Below are 25,803 nucleotides of genomic sequence, written 5' to 3' on the forward strand. Positions count from 1 at the left end.
TGTCTATGACAGAAAATGTAAAGCCTTCTATGCCTAAAACGGAAAACGCAAAGGAATTCATGAAAATGATCAAGAAGTACTCACAATCAGACATAAATGACAAGGCTATTGTGGGAACTCTTATGAGTGAGCTGACTACCAAAAAGTTTGACTGGTCATAACCCATACATGAACATGTAACTGGAATGGCTAATATAGTAGCAAGATTGAAGTCAATGTGAATGAGTCTTTTCTAGTACAGTTTATCATGAACTCTCTTCCTCCTGAATTTGGCCAGTTCCAAGTGAACTATAACACTCTTAAGGATAAATGGAACTTTCAAGAAATTAAAGCCATGTTGGTACAAAAGGAAGGGAGATTGTAGAAAATGAAAGATCATTCTATCCATCTCACAACTCATGAAGGTGTTAGCTTCAGTAAAGTCAAATAAGGAAAGAAGAACAAGATGGACAAAGCCCCAATGAAAGTGAATAAGGGCAATATCCAAAAGGACCAGGAATGTTTCGTTTGCAAGAAAGTAGGTCACTTCAAGAAAGATTGTCCGAAAAGAAAATCTTGGTTTGAAAAGAAAGGTACTTTTTATGTTTTTGTAAGTTTTGAAGCAAATATAATTGAAGTGCCTAATAATACCTGGTGGTTGGATTCTGGAGCTACTACTCATGTTTATAATATTATGCAGGGATTCCTTTCAATCCAACCCATAAAAGGAACTGAAAAGTATTTATATATGGAGAACAGAATGAAGGCACGAATAGAAGGAATTGGGACTTACAAATTGATTCTAAACACTGGTTATTGTCTGAATCTTGAAAAGTGTCTCTATGTTCCTGGTTGTGCTAGGAATTTAATTTCTGTTGCAAAGTTGGATTATTTAGGTTTTAACTTTAAGATTGAAAATGATATTTTTCATTTGTATAAACTTTCGTACTATTATGGTTCTGGTACATTATTGGATGATTTATATCGTTTAAATCTTGATGTTAATTTTTCTGAATCCTTGTTTAATGTTGAACATGTTGTTGATAGAAATTGTGGTGTAGGAAAAGAATGTTCTGCTTTCTTATGGCATAAAAGATTGGGTCACATATCCAAAGAAAGGATGTTGAGGTTAGTGAAAAATGAAATTTTACCTCAATTAGATTTTGATGACTGGGATGTATGTATTGATTGTATTAAGGGTAAACAAACAAAACACATATCAAAATATCCTGCCACAAGAATCAGTCAACTTCTTGAGTTAATACATGTTGATATTTGTGGTCCTTTTGACATTAAATCTTGGAGTGATGAAAAATATTTTATCTCCTTTATTGATGACTTCTCACGTTATTGTTATATATATTTATTGCATGAAAAATCTCAATCAGTGATCGTCCTTGAGGTGTTCATAAATGAGGTGGAAAGTTAATTAGATAGAAAAGTAAAAGTGGTGAGATCTGATAAAGGTGGTGAATATTATGGTAAAACTGATGAGAGTGGATAATGTCAAGGTCCATTGCAAAGTTTCTTGAAAGTCGGGGTATATGTGCACAATATACAATGCCCGGTACACCACAACAAAATGGTGTAGCAGAAAGGCGGAATCGTACTCTTATGGATATGGTTAGGAGTATGTTAAGTCATAATAATATTCCTTTATCTTTATGGATGTATTCATTAAAGATTGTTGTATATCTGCTTAACAGGGTTCCTAGCAAAGCAGTTTCTAAAACTCCTTATGAACTATGAACTGGAAGGAAACCTAGTTTGAGACATCTTCATGTTTGGGGTTGTCCGGCAGAGGTAAAGTTGTATAATCCACACGAAAAGAAGCTTGATGCAAGAACCATTAGTGGTTACTTCATCGGTTATCCTGAAAAATCAAAGGGATATAGATTTTATTGCCCTAACCATAGTACAAGAATAGTTGAGTCTGGAAATTCTCGGTTCATTGAAAATGGTCAATTTAGTGGGAGTGAGGAATCACAAATAGTGGACATTCAAGAGAATACTGATAGTATTTCTACATATAATGTCTCTTCTGAAGTTGTTATCCCTCTTGTTGTATCACAGTCACACAATAAGCAGAGACAAGAAGTTAATGTTCCAATCCCACAAAATGAACATATAAATGTTGAGCCAATTGACAATGATCAAGTCACAAATGAACAAGTCATAAATGAGCAATTGATAGAGGAACCACAAGAAGCAACATTAAGAAGGTCTGTAAGGCAGAAAAGACCTGATATTTCGAATGATTATGTGGTTTACTCTGTTGAACATGAATGTGACTTAAGCATTGATGAGGATCCAGTCTCTTTCAGACAAGCCATGGAAAGTAATAATTCAGAGATTTGGTTGAATGCTATGAAAGAAGAATTGAAATCAATGGATGACAATAAAGTATGGGATCTAGTTGAATTGTTTAAGGGTTCAAAAAGAGTTAGTTGTAAATGAGTCTTTAAGACTAAACATGACTCAAAAGGCAATATTGAAAGGTATAAAGCTAGATTAGTCGCCAAAGTTTTCACTCAAAAGGATGGCATTGACTACAAAGAGACCTTATTTCCTGTTTCTAAGAAGGACTCTTTGAGAATTTTTTTGGCTTTGGTGGCTCATTGTGATTTAGAGCTTCACCAAATGGATGTAAAGACCGCTTTTCTTAATGGTGACTTAGAAGAGGAAGTTTATATGGACTAACTAGAAGGTTTCACAATAACAGGAAAAGAAAATTTGGTGTGTAAATTGAAGAAATCAATATATGGACTGAAACAAGCTTCTCGACAATGGTATCTAAAATTTAATGATACCATAACTTCATATGGTTTTGTAGAGAACACTGTTGACCGGTGTATATATATAAAGATCAGTGGAAGTAAGTTTGTTATATTAGTTCTATATGTTGACGACATTCTTCTTGCTGCTAATGATGTTGGTATGTTACATGATTTAAAGAAGTTTCTCTCTAGAAACTTTGAAATGAAAGATATGAATGAGGCATCTTAAGTGATAGGAATAGAAATATTTCGTGATAGATCACAAGGATTGTTAAGTTTGTCTCAAAAAGGCCATATTAACAAAGTGTTAGAGAGATTTAGAATGGAAAAATGCTCTCCTGGAGTAGTTCCAATTCAAAAAGGGGACAAGTTTAGTCAAATGCAATGTCCCAAGAATGATTTGAAACGAAAGGCCATGGAGTCCATTCCTTATGCGTCAGTAGTTGGGAGTTTGATGTATGCTCAAACTTGTACTCGGCCAGATATCAGTTTTGCTGTTGGAATGTTAGGCCGATATCAAAGTAATCCCGGAATGGATCACTGGAAAGCTGCAAAGAAAGTTCTTAGGTACTTACAAGGTACCAAAGAATACATGCTCACCTACAGAAGGTCAGATCATCTTGAGGTGATTGGCTACTTGGATTCAGACTATGCTGGATGTATGGATTCAAGAAAATCCACATTTGGGTATTGTCAATACCAAATTTCGTCCGGATCGTTTTTGGCTTTACTATAATCTATTATTTATTTCTTTGTATCTTTATTTTTGTTCTCGTTTTTGTCTTGTATTTATTTATTGTTACTTGTTTATTTGTTTGTTATTATTATTTATTATTATTTGTTTTTTTTTTTTTTGTTTTTATTTATTATTATCGTCATTTTTGTTTTATCTATTTTTATATGTTATCTTATTTTTCTCCATATATATGTATATATATTTTTCTTACGTTATTTTTATTTTAAAATTTTACTATTTAGTTATTGCTTTTATTTTTTATTCTATTTTCATTTTAGTATTAAGTAAAGGAAAAATATAAGAAAAAGATTTGAAAAAAGAAAGGGAGGTTGGCTGGAACGTGGGGAACAGAAAAGCAAAACCGTTTCTGCAGAGTGCGCGGGGGTGGCAGAGACGTTTTGGAGCCATGGCACACACCCGATTTGGTACGGAATGGCAGGGTGGCACAGAAAGCAGAGAAAAGCGTAGAGAAAGGGGAATTTTGAGGAGAGAAATCCATTTTTGCTGGGGGTACTGGACAGAAAAGGGAGGAGAGTTTGGAGGAAGCAAAAAGAGGAGGATTTCAGACAGCTTCTGGGGTTTTCATCTCCGATCATCATCCAGCCGTAGGGGATCCACCATTTGACAAAGGCCAGCGGATACACGTAGCTAGCAGCAGCCAGTAGAGCTCCGAGAGGTAAGCACCTTGCTCACTTCACTTGTGTGGTCATATACGCTTACTGCATTATACTGCCTTTTATGCTTATTTCGTTTTGCTTGAGTATGTCTGTGGTGAGTCTTCCACATTCTCCTTCCTAGATTCTTATTGCACACTTTCATCCCTTCCCTCTTCGTTTTCACCTCCAACTCTGGATCTCCAGAACCTGGACTTCAAACTCCATTCTCAGTCACCCAATCTTCATCCATCATCCACCCTCACTGAAGAGAGGGACCGCTCTCTCCATTCCCATATCTTCACCCCTTTCATCTTCATCCCTTTCGAACACCCCAACAAACATAACCCATCATCCACTACACCTATCACCGCTCAAAAAAACACCGTTGATGCCGCCATTCATTCGTCAGATACTCCCTTCACCATCCAAATTCACCCATGGCCATATCTTGACACTCACGGCTACCACCAACACCCTTCCAGTCACCTTCTCCTTCCACTCCCATTTTTCATTGACCGGGGACTAAGCCTTCAAGCCTCCCTTCATTTCCAATCATCATCACCAGCAAAGGATTTGAACCCCTGAAGCTCGAAAGAACATTCAATAATCATCTCTCAACAAAATTGATCTCTTTCTATCCTCATGACCATCATTTTCACTCGCCCATTGAATCGTCTCCCTCAATATCCATTCATCTTTCATTTTGTCCTCCATCTGGTTCAATACCTGAAAAACAGAGAAGAACTCACTCGGTTTCTAACCTCAACCATGTTTCCCATCACTTAAACTCATCTCAGCACCCAAAACAGAAATTAGATATCAGAGGAGTATGGGAATAATCGTCGGCTGCAAGTTCTAATCTCAAACGGAGGAGGAGAGATTTCGCCTCGACCGGCGACGGCTCCGGTGGCTCGCAGCTGCCAGTCGGATGGAGGATGGGCGTGCAGCGGGGGCTGGAAGCAGTAACGCCGTGGCCGCCGTTTGGTTTCGAGAACACTTGCTGTCGCCGGCGGTGTCAGGACTGGTGGAAGTCGTCGGAGCTGCGGTCAGTTCTGACTAAGGCGTGAGCACACCGACAGCGAGTGGAGAGCGACCTTGGATCTCTGGAGCTGAGTATGAGTGTTGGGAATGAAAGGGGAAAGCTGAACCCCTAGGGGATTCTAGGTCAGAAAGGCCACCCTGGGCCGGTGCTAGGCCAAGCCCAAAGGTGAACGTTCGTTTTTCAACCTTTTCGAACGCTCGTTAGTCCAACTTTTCGAACGCTCGTCTTTCAACCTTTTCGAACGCTCGTTACTCCCTCTTTTCTCACGTTCGTCTTTCAACCTTTTCGAACGCTCGTTACTCCCTCTTTTCGAACGCTCGTAGACAAGGAGCGCTCGTCATTCGGCCCCCTTTCCCGGCGTCCGTTCGCCAATTCATCAACGAACGCTCGTCCCAACGAGCGTTCGTCATTCAGCCCGTTTCCCAGTGTCCGTTCGCCAATTCATCAACGAACGCTCGTCCCAACGAGCGTTCGTCATTCAGCCCGTTTCCCAGTGTCCGTTCGCCAATTCATCAACGAACGCTCGTCCCCAATGAGCGTTCGTCATTCAGTCTGTTTCCCAGCGTCCGTCCTCCATTTCTCCAACTAACGCTCGTCCCATGACGAGCGTTCGTCATTCATCCCGCTTCCCAGCGTCCGCTCACCAGTTCCCACCGAACGCTCGAGCGCTCGTCATTCAGCCCTTTCCCAACGAACGTTCCTCCCCAACGAACGCTCGTCCAGCGAGCGCTCGTCATTCAACGCCAACAACGAACGCTCGTCCCAGCGAGCGCTCGTCATTCAACTCCAAACCGAACGCTCGTCCCCAACGAGCGCTCATCATTCAACCCTTTCCCAACGAACGTTCAACTCCAAACCGAACGCTCGTCCCCAACGAGCGCTCGTCATTCAACGCCAACAATGAACGCTCGTCCCAGCGAGCGCTCGTCATTCAACTCCAAACCGAACGCTCGTCATTCAAATCCAAACCGAACGCTCGTCCCCAATGCTCGTTCCTCCTCCTCATTCTCAACGAACGTTCGTTAATCCCCGAAACGAACGCTCGTTATTTCACTTCGTTCCCAACGTCCGTTTATATTTCCCCCAACGCTCGTTATTTAACTTCATTTCCAACGTCCGTTCATAATTCCCCCAACGCTCGTTATTTTTATTCGTTTGTTTTTCTTATTTCATTTTATTCTATTTCATTTATTTTGTCTATCTTATTTCATTTGTTTTATTTATTTCTTTTATTTTTATTTTATTTATTATTTTATTTTCTTCTATCTACTCATTCTACATATTTACTTATCCTAAAATATATATTTAATAATGCAATATTTACAATTTAAATAAAGTAATTTATCAAAATACGTTTTAAGGGTTTAGGCACATGTGTGATCGCACGCATCGTCCTTGCGCTGAAAACCTTTTCTCTTTCTTAATTAAAATTACAAAAAATACGTTTTAAGGGTTTAGGCACATGTGTGATCGCACGCATCGTCCTTGTGCTGAAAACCTTTTCTCTTTCTTAATTGAAATTACAAAAAAAATGTTTTAAGGGTTTAGGCACATGTGTGATCGCACGCATCGTCCTTGTGCTAAAAACCTTTTCGCTTTCTTAATTAAAATTACAAAAAAATGTGTTTTAAAGGTTTAGGCACATGTGTGATCGCACGCATCGTCCTTGTGCTAAAAAACCTTTTCTTTTCCTTAATTAAAATTACAAAAAAATATGTTTTAAAGGTTTAGGCACATGTGTGATCGCACGCATCGTCCTTGTGCTAAAAACCTTTTCTTTTCCTTAGGTAAAATTAACCAAAAAATATGTTTTAAAAGGTTTATGCACACGTGTGATCGCACGCATCGTCCTTGTGCTAACAACCTTTTCTCTTTCTTAAACAAAATACAAAAAAAAAAAGGTATAAAATCTTCAAAAAACTCGAAAACATCAACAATTTTAAACAACAAATAGTCTTGCTACCCAGAACTACGTGATCCTTGATTCTCCATCAAAAGTGGAGATACGTAGGAGCAAGGCTAGCCCTTGTCAGGTTCACTTTCCCAAAAATCCAAATTTATCCATAATCGTTTTCCAAACAAAATTTTCTAAACAATTTTCAAACAAATTTTCAAGCAGTTTTCTAAAAGAACTACGTAACCCTGATTTCTCATTTTGAATGAGAATACGTAGGAGCAAGGTCAATCCTTGTCGGGCCCAAAAAAATAAAAAAATATGTTTTGTTTATTTTAGAATTTTATTTTAGGGGATAGTTAAACATTTTGAAAATCACATCATATTCGTGCATTTAGTTAAAGGTACTGCCTTAGGGCAGGCGTTGTGGGGTGCTAACACCTTCCCCACGCGTAACCGACTCCCGAACCCAATCTTTGGTTTTCGTGGACCGTGCTTTATCGTTTTATGGTTTTTCCGTAGTTTTCCAAAATAAACTATGGTGGCGACTCCAAATCTCTTTTCAAAACCCGTTTCTCTTTTTTGGGATAGTCGTCCCGTCGCGATTCCGGTTGCGACAGATGGCGACTCCACTGGGGAGATAAGAGAGTCAAGCCATTTAATTAGATGCTCGATTCTGATGTGGTTTTGCTTTATGTTTTCCTTCCCATTTTCTTTATCTATGTTTGATATTTTGAATAATTGCATGAGTTGCTTGGGTTGTCCTATATTGAACCCTAGGGTAGAAAACATGTTCATACCTGCTTGGGAAATTTTCTGGTTGTTTTGCAGGTGAGGGTTTGGGTATGCATTGCATTCTCCCTTCACACACACACTTTGTGCATATCATGAGTGGGGCCCTATACCCGGGTCTGAGCGCAACTTAGAATTAGAGGAGTTGTGTAGCGGTGTCATTCTGGGATGTACTTCCTGTCTGGCTATCGTGAGAACTCCAGCTAGAGTTTGTTCTCTTCACTTGTGTCTCCTCATCTAGTTGATTACTCGACTGTTGTGGAGATGCTATGAAGGGGGCCATAGCTCTAGTGACCATTGACCTCTAGGTTCAGGAGACCATCCTTGTGAGATTGCATATACTTGACCTTGGATCTAAGCCATTGAACCTTTATTAGGGCACAAAGGGAGAAGCGTGTATTCTTATAATCCTCACGTTGTTCGTTCTCTTTCGAAAATTATGTTATTGCATTTTCATGCCATGCATGCATTTGATTCGTCGTGTTGTTTTATTATCATGCATCATATTCATGCATCATTTAGTAACATGTTGGTTTTAGGGGAAATCACAGGTATACTCTTGACTTCACACGAGATGGATATTGGCACCAGATCTGATGCTACACTGCATACCAACTCCGCCATTTTAAGAAAGAAGTCTAGCCTAATGACACATGTTGGAAATTTGACCGGGTTGATAAATTTAGGCCGAAGACTCAAGACCATACAGAGAGAAGCCTTCGGGAGGAAATATGGGAATTTGTTGAGTTTAATGGAGGTGAAAGTACAGTTGCCCGCTATTACAGCTCTAGCTCAGTATTATGATTCTCCCCTGAGATGTTTTACCTTCCAGGACTTCCAGCTGGCACCAACTGTAGAAGAATTTGAGCATATTCTGGGCTTGCCATTAGAGGGTACCAAGCCATATCAGCACTTGGAGCATCATGCCTCTGTTTCTACCCTTGCTGTTATAATGAAATTACAGCCCAATGAATTGGAGAATCGGTTGATAACGAGACATCAAATTCGAGGGCTGACACAAGGTTACCTTGAACAATATTTGCACGACCTGGGCGATAGGGAAGAATGGGAGACCTTCATGGATGTACTAGCCCTCACTGTGTTTGGCATTGTCTTGTTTCCCAAGCTGGAAGACTTTGTAGATTACACTGCTATTGATGTCTTCGTGGCAAAAAAGACGAGATCAGAAAACCCCGTAACAGCAGTCCTCGCAGATGTGTATGGGACTATGAGTTTTTGCCAGGAGAGAAAAGGGAAGAGGATTCTTTGTTGTTTGCCGGCGTTATATGCGTGGATGACGGCACGAGTATTTAAGGGGGTAGTCGATGTTAGAAGTTCACCTGAGAATCTGTCGCATCAAGGAGGTAATGGGTGGGCTCTTTTCTTTGCCGGTTTGAGAGAGGGAAACGTAAAATGGCGCCTTCCTTGGCTTGAGACTAAACCATCTATCCAACATTGTGGCAACTTCCCTAACATACCTCTCATAGGCGCTAGGTATTGTATTAACTACAACCCTATTTTGGTCCAAAGACAGTTCGGATATCCTATGAAGGGAGCGCCTTCACCAGATTATCTCACAGCCTTCTTCATCTACTATGAGGACGGACATTGTACTGAAATGTTGAGGAGAGTCAGAAGTGCCTGGGAAAATGTGGTGCGAACAGAGAAGGACCTGAGGAGTGGAGTGATGGATAGCAGGGTTAGTTACCATACCTGGATTCTGGAGAGGGTAAGAGAAGTCAAGTTGCCTTTCAAGCCCATCAATGATCCATCGGCGAGTGAAGGGACATTCCAAGCCCCAGAAAGTGAAGAGGTGAAACAGTTGAAGGTTGAGGTGGAGAAATTGAGGGTGAGGAATGCTAGGTTGGAAAATGAATTACAGAAAGTTCGCAATGATTTTGTGGATATGAGGAATGATAACGAAGAAAAGTCACGGGCTTATGAAAACATTGTCAAAAGCCAGAAGGCAGAGAGAGATTATACATTCCGAGTAAAACAGGATCTTGCGGCCGCAAGTAAGGAGTTATCCATGAGGGTGAATGAGAAGAATGTGGCTCTAGAAGAGGGCAGACAGTGGAAACAACTCTATGAAGAAGCCAAGAGGGATAAGAGGGAAGCCCTAAAAAGACTAAGGGAAGCGCAAGTCCAAGTACAAGAATCGGGGCATCAAATGAAGGAAATGGCTACATCATTTGAAGCGGAGTTGAATCAGGAGCGCTGGAAGCTGGCAGAGGCTGAAGGGGAATATCGAGCCATGCTAAAGCAGATGGAGGATTACATCGAGGAGCAGGAGGAGCGATGGAGGTCGATGGATTTTGAAGAAAGGCATCAGGCCTTGATAAAGCGAATGAAAGAGCACATCGCAGAGCAAGAAACGGCCGTAAAGCATTGGAAGGAAAGCTTCTCTCAGTTGGCTGCTTTGGCAAATGGGGCAATTGAAGACATCCCCAGAATGGTGTCGGAAGCTGAAGCGAGTACCCACTTTTATAGCCCACCAGTAGAGATAGAGCTTTTTATTAATCACTGTAAACAGTTGATAGACGAGATGAAATCCCTCATCACTCGGGATAGGAATTGATGTATTTTGAGATCTTTATGATTTGTTTCCTGTAAGAAATGTAATGAACTTGTTTCCCTTTAAATGAAAGGTGTGGGATGTTGTTTAGCATCTGCTTGTGTTAATTTCCATCAGTAATGTCATTACAATCTTGTGATTTCCCCCTATTACTAGCATGCATCATCTTTTCTTTTGTTCAGCATGTTTCATTTCCATTTAATTAATTAAAATAATAAAGCAGTACGCGTGAGAAAAAACGACGACCAAATTTCCACGACACCCCTACCGGACCCGGGCAAACTCAAAAGCCATGGCAAGCTGGGAGGAGTCACAAGAGTCTCTCAAAACGGATGTTGGCCAGTTGAAGGACCAGATCGGCCAGATCTTGGCGACGCTTGAATCCATGAAGACTGCTGGAGAGTCTTCATCTACGCATGTTGGGGGGAATGCTCACCCTTATCCTCCAATGTTCAACGCGGCGAGCCACTCTGTTCCTTTCCCACTGTATGGTTTACCTCCGGGTTACGCTCCTCCTGTAGGAGAGTACTCAGAAGTTGAGCACGCTTCATTCTCGTTCCCCGCGACTGTCAATATACCACCAACCACCGGCACTCAGGGACCTGTCTTAGTGTCGGCTCCCATGGTGGGCACGGGAATGAATGAGACCAACACAACTGATGGAATTCGGGTGACCCCAGTACCGCCTGTGGTTGCTAGGGAGGATTTTTCAGCCGAAGCTGCACCACACGCCACGGTGGTTGGGGGATTCGGTAGCCTCGTTGGAGCTACGGGTAGGTTGGAAAGTCTGGAGGCGAGGTTGAGAGCTGTTGAGGGAGTTGAGAGCTACGGGTTTGGAGATGCGGCCCGATTGAGTTTGGTTCCGGGCTTGAAAATCCCGCCTAAGTTCAAGGCGCCGGAGTTTGAAAAATATAGGGGTAACACTTGCCCTAAAAGCCATGTGACCATGTACTGCAGAAAGATGGCTGCGTATGCTCATGATGAGCAGCTACTCATCCACGTTTTCCAGGAAAGTTTGGCTGGGGTGGCATTGAACTGGTACACCCACCTGGAGCCATACCGAATTCGTTGTTGGGCGGATCTAGCTGACGCCTTCGTAAAACAATATGTATACAATACTCATGTTGCTCCAGACCGTCTGCAGCTGCAGAATATGACAAAAAAGGACAATGAAACTTTCAAAGAGTATGCCCAACGATGGAGAGAGTTGGCTGCGCAAGTTGAGCCGCCGTTATTTGATAAGGAGATGGTGTCGATGTTCGTAAACACACTCCAGCCGCCGTTTTATGAGCATATGGTTGGAAATGTATCTGTCAATTTTGCTGACACCATCATCATTGGTGAGAGGATAGAAATTGGATTGAAAAACGGGAAGATAGCCTATGGCCCACCTACAGCTACAAACTACAAAAAGCCCAGTTTCAATCAGGGGAAGAAAAAAGAGGGGGAGGTACATGCTGCGTCGGTAATGCCTGCGTGGAGAGGACGAGCTCCCAATCCTAATTATCGACCATACTTAAACCCACCTCCTTATGCTGCTAACACCACGTTTGTTCACCAAGCTAGGCCTCAACAACAACAAGCGTATTATCCACCGCAGCGTATCCCAACCGAAGCTGCAAGACCGGTCGCAAACATGGGCCCAAATCTGAATGTGGGTCACAACAACAACCCAAGGGGAAATCAATTTGTTAGGTTCACCCCAATCCCTATGACCTACACTGAATTGTTACCTAACCTAGTCAAAAAGGGTCTGGTCGCCATTTGTCCGATGAAGCCTGTACAGCCGCCGTATCCTAGGGGTTATGACGCGAATGCCAGGTGTAGTTATCATGCAGGAGGCGTTGGCCACTCGACCGAAGGATGTATGGCTCTCAAATACAAAGTTCAGGCTCTGATAGATTCGGGTTGGTTAAAGTTTCAAGAGGACCAGCCCAACGTCAATACTAACCCATTGTCCGGGCACGGGAGTTCCTCGACGAACGCCGTCGAGGTTGGAAACCAGGATCTGATAAGAGATGTGGGCGAAATCCGAAGTTCTAGGAGGTTTATCTTTGAAGCTTTGTTGAAGAAGGGCCTAGTGAAGGGCGATTATGATCTGGGTATAACGTGCGCACTCCATCCGGAGGCCGGGCACTCTATTGAGGAATGTATGGAATTCGAGATTTTTCTACAAGACTTACTTGATAGAAATCTGATGCAAGTGTGCCGCAAGGTCAGAGAGGAGGAAGTATTTGCACAAATTGGTGGAGAATCTGATGTGACTCTACCCGAACCTTTGGTGATCCATTTTACTAGGACCACCCCTGCACTGGTAACTGAAGGAAATCCGTCTGTGGTCATCCGAGTGCCAACTCCTTTCCCTTATAAGAACGAGAAAGTCGTCCCATGGAGATATGGGGCAACTGCATTAGATGAGGGAGAATATGCAAATCTGACTGTGGAAAACATATCAGGCATTGGTGGGATGACCAGAAGTGGTCGAATCTTTACACCACCAGAATTGGCGAGAGAAAGAACCAATGATAGGGAAGCAACAATGGCTGCAAAAGCAAAGGAGTTCTTGAGGGGGAAGAACGTGGAAGCCGAGGAGACCCCCGACACAGAGGAGAAGAGGGAAATATCTGAAGAAGAAGTTGGTGAATTCCTAAAGTTCATACAACAGAGTGAGTACAAAGTGGTGGAACAGTTGAATCGCATGCCTGCCCGGATCTCCTTGCTAGAATTACTCATGCACTCTGCCTCGCACCGAAAGTTGTTGATGAAGATACTCAGTGAGGCTCATGTAGAACAAGGTATTTCTCTGAACAAGTTCGAGGGCATTGTTGGCAACATCGTTGCTAATAATTACCTCACCTTCACTGATGAAGAGATACCTGTTGAGGGGAGAGGTCATAACAAAGCCCTTCATGTCTCTGTAAAATGTTTAGATCACGTTATAGCGCGTGTCTTGGTGGACAATGGCTCCTCTCTGAACGTCATGCCAAAATCGACATTGGAGAAGCTCCCCTGTGATGGAATGCATATGAAGCCGAGCTCTATGATTGTGAGGGCATTTGACGGCAGTAAAAGGGTAGTGATGGGAGAAATTGAATTGCCCGTTCAAGTCGGTCCTTGTGTCTTTCAAGTGACCTTTCAAGTTATGGATATCCTCCCGGCTTATAGCTGTTTGTTGGGTCGCCCGTGGATCCATTCTGCAGGAGTTGTGCCTTCCACACTACACCAAAAGCTGAAATATGTTATGGGAGATAAGCTGGTGATAGTATCAGGAGAGGAGGACCTCCTTGTGAGCGGACCATCATCCTCCCGTTATATTGAAGTAGCCGAGGAAGCTCTCGAGGCAACTTTCCAATCTCTGGAGATCGTGGGAAACACTTACGTGGAGCCATTCGCGATCAGTCCACATCTGTCGCGTGCTTCTATCATGATGGCCAAAGTCATGTTAAAAGAAGGTTACATGCCTGGTAGAGGTTTGGGAAGGTATGGACAGGGGCGAGCATTCCCTCTGGAGGTCGTCGAGAAAGAGAATAGGTATGGCCTGGGATACAAGCCCACCAAGGAGGATAGGAGAAGGCTGATAGAAGAAAGGAGGGAGCGCAGTCTGGCTCGGATGGAAAGACGGGAGCCCAAAGTGGGAAGAATTCGTATCTGTGACCTCAAGGAGAGCTTTCGCAGTGCTGGTTGGGTTAACACTGGCCACATAGCAGCTGTGGGAGATGAAGATGGATCGGAAGGTTCCAGTTTCGTGTGGGCCTGCTCCCCGGATGCACGACTCGACAACTGGGAGATGCTGGATTTGCCCGTGATGCTTAATTTGAATAAGATGTAATAACTTTAATTAATCCTATAGCTTTACCCGGGGCTTTAGGATTCATGACTTACGGGTTGACGCTTTTAGTTTGTTATGCTCAGCGCGATAATCAAAGTGTGTTTGTTTGTGTTTTATCATCATTTTGCATTCCTCGTCGTTTTTCGTTTATTTATTTCCTTTTCATAAACTCAAATAATGCAGATATGACAATGAATGTTTTGAAAGTAATTATGTTGATATTCCTGATTTTGGGCGCCCCGTCAATAATACGGAAGATGATTGTGATGATGACCCGGAACCCCCTCCTGAACTGTTGAGACTAGTGGAACAAGAGTGTAAGGAGATGAAACCTCACCAGGAAGATGTTGAAGTACTCAATTTAGGGAATGGGGATGAGGTAAAAGAGGTGAAGATCGGTACAGCCATGAAAGCAAAAGTGAAAGAAAAACTGTGTGACTTATTGAGGGAGTTCAGGGATGTGTTTGCTTGGTCTTACAATGACATGCCAGGCCTCGATACAGATATTGTACAACACAAGCTCCCGCTCAAGCCGAATTGCCCACCGGTAAAGCAAAAGCTAAGAAGGATGAAACCGGAAATGTCCTTGAAGATCAAGGAGGAGGTACAGAAGCAATTCGATGCAGGGTTTCTAGCTGTGGCGAGATACCCAGAATGGGTAGCAAACATTGTACCGGTGCCTAAGAAGGATGGTAAAGTTCGGATGTGTGTCGATTATCGAGATTTGAATCGCGCAAGCCCAAAGGACAATTTCCCATTACCACACATCGACACCCTGGTTGATAATACAGCCAAGTATTCACTGTTTTCGTTCATGGATGGTTTTTCGGGGTATAACCAGATCAAGATGGCGCCAGAAGATATGGAAAAGACTACTTTTATTACATTGTGGGGCACATTTTGTTATAAAGTGATGTCTTTTGGACTCAAGAATGCTGGGGCAACATATCAAAGGGCGATGGTGGCACTTTTCCATGATATGATGCACAAGGAGATTGAAGTTTATGTGGACGACATGATCGCGAAGTCCGAATCAGAAGAGGAACACGTCCTCAACTTGAGAAAGTTATTCGAGAGATTGAGGAAGTATAAGCTTAGACTGAATCCTGCCAAATGTACATTTGGAGTGAAATCCGGGAAATTGTTGGGCTTTATTGTCAGCCAGAGGGGCATAGAGGTGGATCCAGATAAAGTGCGAGCGATAATGGAAATGCCTGCGCCTAAAACGGAAAAAGAAGTTCGAGGGTTTTTGGGTAGATTGAATTACATTGCTAGATTCATCTCCCACTTAACTGCTACTTGTGAACCACTATTCAAGTTGTTACGAAAGAATCAGGCTGTGGTGTGGAATGAGGATTGTCAGGCCGCTTTTGAGAGAGTCAAACAATACTTACAAAACCCTCCTGTATTACGTCCACCAGAACCAGGAAGGCCACTCATTTTGTATTTGACTGTATTGGACAAGTCAATGGGTTGTGTATTGGGTCAGCATGATGAGGATGGCAAAAGAGAGCACGCTATATATTACTTGAGCAAGAAGTTCACAGACTGCGAACAACGATATTCATCGTTAGAGCGGACTTGCTGCGCATTGGCGTGGGCCGCTCATCGTTTAAGGCAGTACATGTTGAGTCTTTCCACATGGTTGATATCCAAGATGGATCCTATCAAGTATATTTTTGAAAAGCCTGCTCTTACGGGAAGGATAGCTCGATGGCAGATGCTATTGTCAGAGTACGACATCGTATATGTCACTCAAAAATCTGTCAAGGGTAGCGCACTAGCAGAATACCTGGCTCATCAACCCCTTTGTGATTATCAACCAATGCAACCTGAATTTCCTGATGAGGATATCATGGCTCTATTCGAAGAGAACAAAGAAGACCGAAACGAAAAAGCGTGGACGGTGTTATTCGACGGAGCCTCGAATGTGATGGGACATGGAATAGGGGCAGTGCTTATCTCCCCAGAGCGTCAGTATATACCAATGACGGCAAGGTTGTGTTTTAGCTGCACAAATAACATCGCTGAATATGAAGCCTGTGCCATGGGTATTCGAGCAGCAATTGAGTCTAAGGCAAAAATTCTGGATGTGTATGGAGATTCGGCTTTGGTCATCCATCAACTGAAAGGAGAATGGGAAACTAGGGATACAAAATTAATTCCCTACCAAGCTTACATCAGGGGATTAATGGAGTATTTCGATTCCATCACATTTAACTATATACCTCGAGAAGATAATCAATTGGCAGACTCACTGGCCACCTTGTCGTCAATGTTTGAGGTTGATCAAGATGCGGAATTACCAAAAATCAAAATGAAAAGCCATGCAGAGCCCGCATATTGCCACTTCATCGAGGAGGAGTTAGACGGTAAGCCTTGGTACTTTGATATCAAGCGTTATCTTAAAACCCGAGAATACCCTGAGGATGCGTCTGAAAACGATAAAAGAGCACTAAGAAGGTTGGCCGGCAGTTTCATCTTAAGTGGGGATGTTTTATACAAGAGAAACCATGACATGGTCCTCCTCAGATGTGTGGATGCGAAGGAAGCCGAGTTGATATTGAAAGAAGTGCACGAAGGTACATTTGGTACACACATGAATGGACATTCGATGGCTAGGAAGATCTTAAGAGCTGGTTACTTCTGGTTGACCATGGAAAACGATTGTTGCATACACGTGAGGAAGTGTGAGAAATGTCAGATATATGCAGATAATATCAATGTGCCGCCCACTACTCTGAACGTGTTGTCTGCACCATGGCCATTTTCGATGTGGGGAATAGATGTCATCGGAGCTATAGAACCAAAAGCGTCAAATGGACATCGCTTCATACTAGTCGCAATCGACTATTTCACCAAGTGGGTTGAGGCTGCTTCGTATGCCAACGTGACTAGAAAGGTTGTGGTTAGATTCATAAGGAAGGAGTTGATCTGTAGGTATGGGCTACCTAACAAGATCATCACTGATAACGCTACCAACCTGAACAATCAGATGATGGCGGAGTTATGTGAGGAATTCAAAATTCACCACCATAATTCCTCTCCTTATCGTCCAAAGATGAATGGGGCAGTAGAGGCTGCTAACAAGAACATCAAGAAGATTGTGCAGAAGATGGTGGTCACCTACAAGGACTGGCACGAAATGCTTCCTTTCGCTCTGCACGGATACCGCACATCAGTACGAACATCAACTGGGGCCACGCCGTTCTCGCTAGTGTATGGGATGGAAGCGGTACTTCCATTTGAGGTCGAAATTCCCTCCTTACGCGTGTTAATGGAAACTAAGTTAGAGGAAGCTGAGTGGGTTCAAACCCGATTCGACCAACTCAACCTTATCGAAGAGAAAAGGTTAACAGCAGTGTGTCATGGACAGCTGTATCAAAGAAGAATGAAAAAGGCGTTTGACAAAAGGGTGCACCCAAGAGAGTTTCATGAGGGCGAACTGGTGTTGAAGAGGATTTTGCCCATCCAAAAAGATCATCGAGGCAAGTGGACCCCAAACTATGAAGGGCCGTTTGTGGTGAAGAAAGCATTCTCTGGTGGGGCACTAATTCTCACAAGGATGGATGGGGAGGAATTACCGTTACCGGTTAATTCTGATGCGGTCAAAAAGTTCTATGTATGATGATTCCGTGATAAGGGTTGCCGTTAGCGAATATTAACATTGCCTTTTAAAATTGTTGTAATCTGTGTTATTTCATTCAATAAATACCGCATATTAATTTTTGTTCATACTTTCTGAAATTATTGCATGTCGCGCTGAGCTGTTTAGGTAAATAAAGAGGAATGAAAACGAAAATAATTGAACGAATGTCAATAAAAGCATCACGGGTATTCAGTCGGCTTAGCTCGGTCCTGGTGGGTGTCGTAAAAAAGTAAAAAAAATAAATAATAATAAAAAAAAAAAATAAAAAAAAAGGAAAGCAAAAGAAAGGACACATGTTGAATTCGTTGTCAATGAGGTTGTCAAGGGCGTAGTGTTTTCGAAAAGCAAAAGCAAAATAAATTTTGAAAATACCAAAGTTGGGTCTTCTCCTGATGCAAGGTTTCGGGGGTAACCATCGTTCTTTTCCGGCTAGAGCATCTGCATTCATACTACTTGAACCCGCAACCTTTTCATTTCCCATTAGAACAAGGGGTTGTCATGAATACAATACTGGGGCAGTGTTCATCATGGTACACATCCCCAACGATCTGTTGATTGGGAGATAAAAAAATAAAAAATAAAACAAAAAAAGAAAGAAAAAAACAATGAAGTCGATGTGTCAACCACTACCGAGTTTTATTCCAGGGCTAAGGCCGCGAGAAAGTAAGGTAAGCAAAGATTCAGAGTGACGTGTGGCCATTTTTTCTTTATCCAAACGTTAAAAGAAGTTTATCCAATTGCACCCCTTTTGAGCCATAAATTATATTTGTTTTCATCACCCCCGACAAGAATCATTAGCACATCGATGTCAACCTAAAGGGTACATCAAGGGCATCCGAAATCAAGGAGGGGATTTCTAAAAAAAAAAAATGAAGAAGGAAAAAGAAATAAAAAATATATAAAGTCTCAAAGAAGTACACAACAGAGACAACGAAGCAAGCGACCCAAAAGGGGAAGAAAAGAAAGAAAAAAAACAGCAATGAAAATAAAAGGATGCCCGAAGTTTCAGATCTTTAAGGATAGTTGGCTCGATACCTTGCAAATGATTCTTGTTGAAACAATTTAACCGCCAAACACTTATTTGAGCCTTCATTATCCATTTCTTTCAAAACCCTTTGACCTTTGGCCACGGTACAAGCCAATAAAAGTCCACGCTGACTGAAGACTGTTTGTCCTAATCTTTCTCACGATTTTAACCCTGAAACGAAACGATGTGGTGAATGACACAATCACTCAAAAGAACAAAAAAAAAAGAAGGAAAGAAAATGAAACAAAAAAAAAGAAAAAAAAGACAAAAAATGTGAAGTCTCCCCGTCAATCAAGAATCGCCAAATTGGGGCAATCCTTCCTACCTGAACCTTTCAATTCTCCAAATCGAGTTTACTATACGCAACAAAGTTGGGGCAGCCCTTGCGGGTCATGCGTGTGTAGATACTAATAACACCTCCCAAAGTAAGAAAAATTCAAATGCCAACCTTACCCACAGGTAGTCATTCAACCATCTGCCTTTCGTACTCATCTCCCGCACCCTTTTCAGGTTCAAGCTAGTGCTAGAGGGAATTTGAACCCCTAGTTACGTTCGCTTCCTTGCATCAAAGAACCCACTGCTCCTTGCCATTATTTTGACTGAATGCATTTCGAACGTACATCGCGTTTGACGTCAACATCGACAACGGATTCCATGCATAGAATTTTCTAAAAAAAAAAAAAAAAAAAAAAAAAAAAAAAAAAAAAAAAAAGGGTGTAAGAAAGAGAAAGCGAGAGCAAAAGAAGGGAACGAAACCAATGGCTCATATGCATTCATGCACCATCATAACATAACATCATTTCATAGAAAGCAAAGAAAATTGTTCAAAAATCCGTAAAGGGAAAATGAAGTGGTGAAAAAGGTTAGCAGACCTTTATATCTAAATCTCTCTAATGTTTTACTCAGTATTTACCAATGTTTCTTCAAAAAAAATCTGAATCCCAGAGTTGTTTCTACGATAGCTCACCTCAAGGCACTCGTCGAGCCTATTGATCCTCATTTCATTCATCCATAGGGTTTGTACACCCTCCACGAGGTTAGTACACCTCATAGCATTCATCCACAGGGTTTGTACACCCTCCACGAGGTTAGTACACCTCATATCATTCATACATAGGGTTTGTACACCCTCCAAGAGGTTAGTACACCTCACATCATTCATCCATAGGGTTTGTACACCCTCCACGAGGTTAGTACACCTCACATCATTCATCCACAGGGTTTGTACACCCTCCACGAGGTTAGTACACCTCATATCATTCATACATAGGGTTTGTACACCCTCCACGAGGTTAGTACACCTCACATCATTCATCCACAGGGTTTGTACACCCTCCAAGAGGTTAGTACACCTCACATCATTCATCCATAGGGTTTGTACACCCTCCACGAGGTTAGTACACCTCACATCATTCATCCACAGGGTTTGTACACCCTCCAAGAGGTTAGTACACCTCACATCATTCATCCATAGGGTTTGTACACCCTCCACGAGGTTAGTACACCTCACATCATTCATCCACAGGGTTTGTACACCCTCCACGAGGTTAGTACACCTCATATCATTCATACATAGGGTTTGTACACCCTCCAAGAGGTTAGTACACCTCACATCATTTGTTCAGGGTTTGTACACCCTCCACGAGGTTAGTACACCTCGTATCATTCATTCCACAGGGTTTGTACACCCTCCAAGAGGTTAGTACACCTCACATCATTCATCCACAGGGTTTGTACACCCTCCACGAGGTTAGTACACCTCGTATCATTCATTCCACAGGGTTTGTACACCCTCCAAGAGGTTAGTACACCTCACATCAGTCATCCATAGGGTTAGTACACCTCATATCATTCATCCATAGGGTTTGTACACCCTCCACGAGGTTAGTACACCTCACATCATTCATCTATAGGGTTTGTACACCCTCCACGAGGTTAGTACACCTCATATCATTCATCCATAGGGTTGGTACACCCTCCACAATGTCTACACATCCCAATCCTCTTAGCCTTGTTCATTTTGTTTAGATTTCCCTGTTTATTTCTCTCTCATCCTGTTTGAAATTCAGACGAAATTAGTATTTCTATCTTTACTTATCTTTTACTCTGATAATATAAAAACGTCGTTTGTCATATTATCTAGTAAAATCTAAGTAAAGAGGGGCAGCTGTCAATACCAAATTTCGTCCGGATCGTTTTTGGCTTTACTATAATCTATTATTTATTTCTTTGTATCTTTATTTTTGTTCTCGTTTTTGTCTTGTATTTATTTATTGTTACTTGTTTATTTGTTTGTTATTATTATTTATTATTATTTGTTTTTTTTTTTTGTTTTTATTTATTATTATCGTCATTTTTGTTTTATCTATTTTTATATGTTATCTTATTTTTCTCCATATATATGTATATATATTTTTCTTACGTTATTTTTATTTTAAAATTTTACTATTTAGTTATTGCTTTTATTTTTTATTCTATTTTCATTTTAGTATTAAGTAAAGGAAAAATATAAGAAAAAGATTTGAAAAAAGAAAGGGAGGTTGGCTGGAACGTGGGGAACAGAAAAGCAAAACCGTTTCTGCAGAGTGCGCGGGGGTGGCAGAGACGTTTTGGAGCCATGGCACACACCCGATTTGGTACGGAATGGCAGGGTGGCACAGAAAGCAGAGAAAAGCGTAGAGAAAGGGGAATTTTGAGGAGAGAAATCCATTTTTGCTGGGGGTACTGGACAGAAAAGGGAGGAGAGTTTGGAGGAAGCAAAAAGAGGAGGATTTCAGACAGCTTCTGGGGTTTTCATCTCCGATCATCATCCAGCCGTAGGGGATCCACCATTTGACAAAGGCCAGCGGATACACGTAGCTAGCAGCAGCCAGTAGAGCTCCGAGAGGTAAGCACCTTGCTCACTTCACTTGTGTGGTCATATACGCTTACTGCATTATACTGCCTTTTATGCTTATTTCGTTTTGCTTGAGTATGTCTGTGGTGAGTCTTCCACATTCTCCTTCCTAGATTCTTATTGCACACTTTCATCCCTTCCCTCTTCGTTTTCACCTCCAACTCTGGATCTCCAGAACCTGGACTTCAAACTCCATTCTCAGTCACCCAATCTTCATCCATCATCCACCCTCACTGAAGAGAGGGACCGCTCTCTCCATTCCCATATCTTCACCCCTTTCATCTTCATCCCTTTCGAACACCCCAACAAACATAACCCATCATCCACTACACCTATCACCGCTCAAAAAAACACCGTTGATGCCGCCATTCATTCGTCAGATACTCCCTTCACCATCCAAATTCACCCATGGCCATATCTTGACACTCACGGCTACCACCAACACCCTTCCAGTCACCTTCTCCTTCCACTCCCATTTTTCATTGACCGGGGACTAAGCCTTCAAGCCTCCCTTCATTTCCAATCATCATCACCAGCAAAGGATTTGAACCCCTGAAGCTCGAAAGAACATTCAATAATCATCTCTCAACAAAATTGATCTCTTTCTATCCTCATGACCATCATTTTCACTCGCCCATTGAATCGTCTCCCTCAATATCCATTCATCTTTCATTTTGTCCTCCATCTGGTTCAATACCTGAAAAACAGAGAAGAACTCACTCGGTTTCTAACCTCAACCATGTTTCCCATCACTTAAACTCATCTCAGCACCCAAAACAGAAAATAGATATCAGAGGAGTATGGGAATAATCGTCGGCTGCAAGTTCTAATCTCAAACGGAGGAGGAGAGATTTCGCCTCGACCGGCGACGGCTCCGGTGGCTCGCAGCTGCCAGTCGGATGGAGGATGGGCGTGCAGCGGGGGCTGGAAGCAGTAACGCCGTGGCCGCCGTTTGGTTTCGAGAACACTTGCTGTCGCCGGCGGTGTCAGGACTGGTGGAAGTCGTCGGAGCTGCGGTCAGTTCTGACTAAGGCGTGAGCACACCGACAGCGAGTGGAGAGCGACCTTGGATCTCTGGAGCTGAGTATGAGTGTTGGGAATGAAAGGGGAAAGCTGAACCCCTAGGGGATTCTAGGTCAGAAAGGCCACCCTGGGCCGGTGCTAGGCCAAGCCCAAAGGTGAACGTTCGTTTTTCAACCTTTTCGAACGCTCGTTAGTCCAACTTTTCGAACGCTCGTCTTTCAACCTTTTCGAACGCTCGTTACTCCCTCTTTTCTCACGTTCGTCTTTCAACCTTTTCGAACGCTCGTTACTCCCTCTTTTCGAACGCTCGTAGACAAGGAGCGCTCGTCATTCGGCCCCCTTTCCCGGCGTCCGTTCGCCAATTCATCAACGAACGCTCGTCCCAACGAGCGTTCGTCATTCAGCCCGTTTCCCAGTGTCCGTTCGCCAATTCATCAACGAACGCTCGTCCCAACGAGCGTTCGTCATTCAGCCCGTTTCCCAGTGTCCGTTCGCCAATTCATCAACGAACGCTCGTCCCCAATGAGCGTTCGTCATTCAGTCTGTTTCCCAGCGTCCGTCCTCCATTTCTCCAACTAACGCTCGTCCCATGACGAGCGTTCGTCATTCATCCCGCTTCCCAGCGTCCGCTCACCAGTTCCCACCGAACGCTCGAGCGCTCGTCATTCAGCCCTTTCCCAACGAACGTTCCTCCCCAACGAACGCTCGTCCAGCGAGCGCTCGTCATTCAACGCCAACAACGAACGCTCGTCCCAGCGAGCGCTCGTCATTCAACTCCAAACCGAACGCTCGTCCCCAACGAGCGCTCATCATTCAACCCTTTCCCAACGAACGTTCAACTCCAAACCGAACGCTCGTCCCCAACGAGCGCTCGTCATTCAACGCCAACAATGAACGCTCGTCCCAGCGAGCGCTCGTCATTCAACTCCAAACCGAACGCTCGTCATTCAAATCCAAACCGAACGCTCGTCCCCAATGCTCGTTCCTCCTCCTCATTCTCAACGAACGTTCGTTAATCCCCGAAACGAACGCTCGTTATTTCACTTCGTTCCCAACGTCCGTTTATATTTCCCCCAACGCTCGTTATTTAACTTCATTTCCAACGTCCGTTCATAATTCCCCCAACGCTCGTTATTTTTATTCGTTTGTTTTTCTTATTTCATTTTATTCTATTTCATTTATTTTGTCTATCTTATTTCATTTGTTTTATTTATTTCTTTTATTTTTATTTTATTTATTATTTTATTTTCTTCTATCTACTCATTCTACATATTTACTTATCCTAAAATATATATTTAATAATGCAATATTTACAATTTAAATAAAGTAATTTATCAAAATACGTTTTAAGGGTTTAGGCACATGTGTGATCGCACGCATCGTCCTTGCGCTGAAAACCTTTTCTCTTTCTTAATTAAAATTACAAAAAATACGTTTTAAGGGTTTAGGCACATGTGTGATCGCACGCATCGTCCTTGTGCTGAAAACCTTTTCTCTTTCTTAATTGAAATTACAAAAAAAATGTTTTAAGGGTTTAGGCACATGTGTGATCGCACGCATCGTCCTTGTGCTAAAAACCTTTTCGCTTTCTTAATTAAAATTACAAAAAAATGTGTTTTAAAGGTTTAGGCACATGTGTGATCGCACGCATCGTCCTTGTGCTAAAAAACCTTTTCTTTTCCTTAATTAAAATTACAAAAAAATATGTTTTAAAGGTTTAGGCACATGTGTGATCGCACGCATCGTCCTTGTGCTAAAAACCTTTTCTTTTCCTTAGGTAAAATTAACCAAAAAATATGTTTTAAAAGGTTTATGCACACGTGTGATCGCACGCATCGTCCTTGTGCTAACAACCTTTTCTCTTTCTTAAACAAAATACAAAAAAAAAAAGGTATAAAATCTTCAAAAAACTCGAAAACATCAACAATTTTAAACAACAAATAGTCTTGCTACCCAGAACTACGTGATCCTTGATTCTCCATCAAAAGTGGAGATACGTAGGAGCAAGGCTAGCCCTTGTCAGGTTCACTTCCCCAAAAATCCAAATTTATCCATAATCGTTTTCCAAACAAAATTTTCTAAACAATTTTCAAACAAATTTTCAAGCAGTTTTCTAAAAGAACTACGTAACCCTGATTTCTCATTTTGAATGAGAATACGTAGGAGCAAGGTCAATCCTTGTCGGGCCCAAAAAAATAAAAAAATATGTTTTGTTTATTTTAGAATTTTATTTTAGGGGATAGTTAAACATTTTGAAAATCACATCATATTCGTGCATTTAGTTAAAGGTACTGCCTTAGGGCAGGCGTTGTGGGGTGCTAACACCTTCCCCACGCGTAACCGACTCCCGAACCCAATCTTTGGTTTTCGTGGACCGTGCTTTATCGTTTTATGGTTTTTCCGTAGTTTTCCAAAATAAACTATGGTGGCGACTCCAAATCTCTTTTCAAAACCCGTTTCTCTTTTTTGGGATCGTCGTCCCGTCGCGATTCCGGTTGCGACAGGTATGTTTATCTATTAGCTGGAGGAGCAATTTCTTGGAAAAGTGTAAAACAATCAATCATTTCTACTTCCACCATGGAGGCTGAATTCGTGGCATGCTTTGAGGCCATGGTTCATGCTTTGTGGTTGCGGAACTTTGTATCAAGGCTTGGCATTATTGACAATATTGCTAGACCAATAAGGATTTATTGTGATAATTCCGCAGTTGTCTTCTTCTCTAAAAATGACAAGTACTCAAAGGGTGTTAAACACATGGATTTGAAATACTTGTCGGTCAAAGAAGAAGTACAGAAACATAGAGTGTTAATTGAGCATATTGGTACGGATTTGATGATAGCAGATTCGTTAACTAAAGGACTACCGCCCAAAACTTTTATTGGCCATGTTGAAAGTATGGGCATTATGGATAAGTCAATATTAACATGA

General features: G+C 42.2%; 1 pseudogene; it reads left to right on the plus strand.

The window, feature by feature from the left end:
• Positions 1-3,078: 3,078 nt before the first annotated feature.
• On the plus strand, positions 3,079-25,803 carry LOC148203890 (secreted RxLR effector protein 161 pseudogene; annotated as a pseudogene).

The sequence above is a fragment of the Vigna umbellata genome, chromosome 2 (assembly GCF_029865625.1).
Source record: "Vigna umbellata cultivar VRB3 chromosome 2, Vumbellata_1.0, whole genome shotgun sequence".
NCBI classification, from domain to species: domain Eukaryota; kingdom Viridiplantae; phylum Streptophyta; class Magnoliopsida; order Fabales; family Fabaceae; genus Vigna; species Vigna umbellata.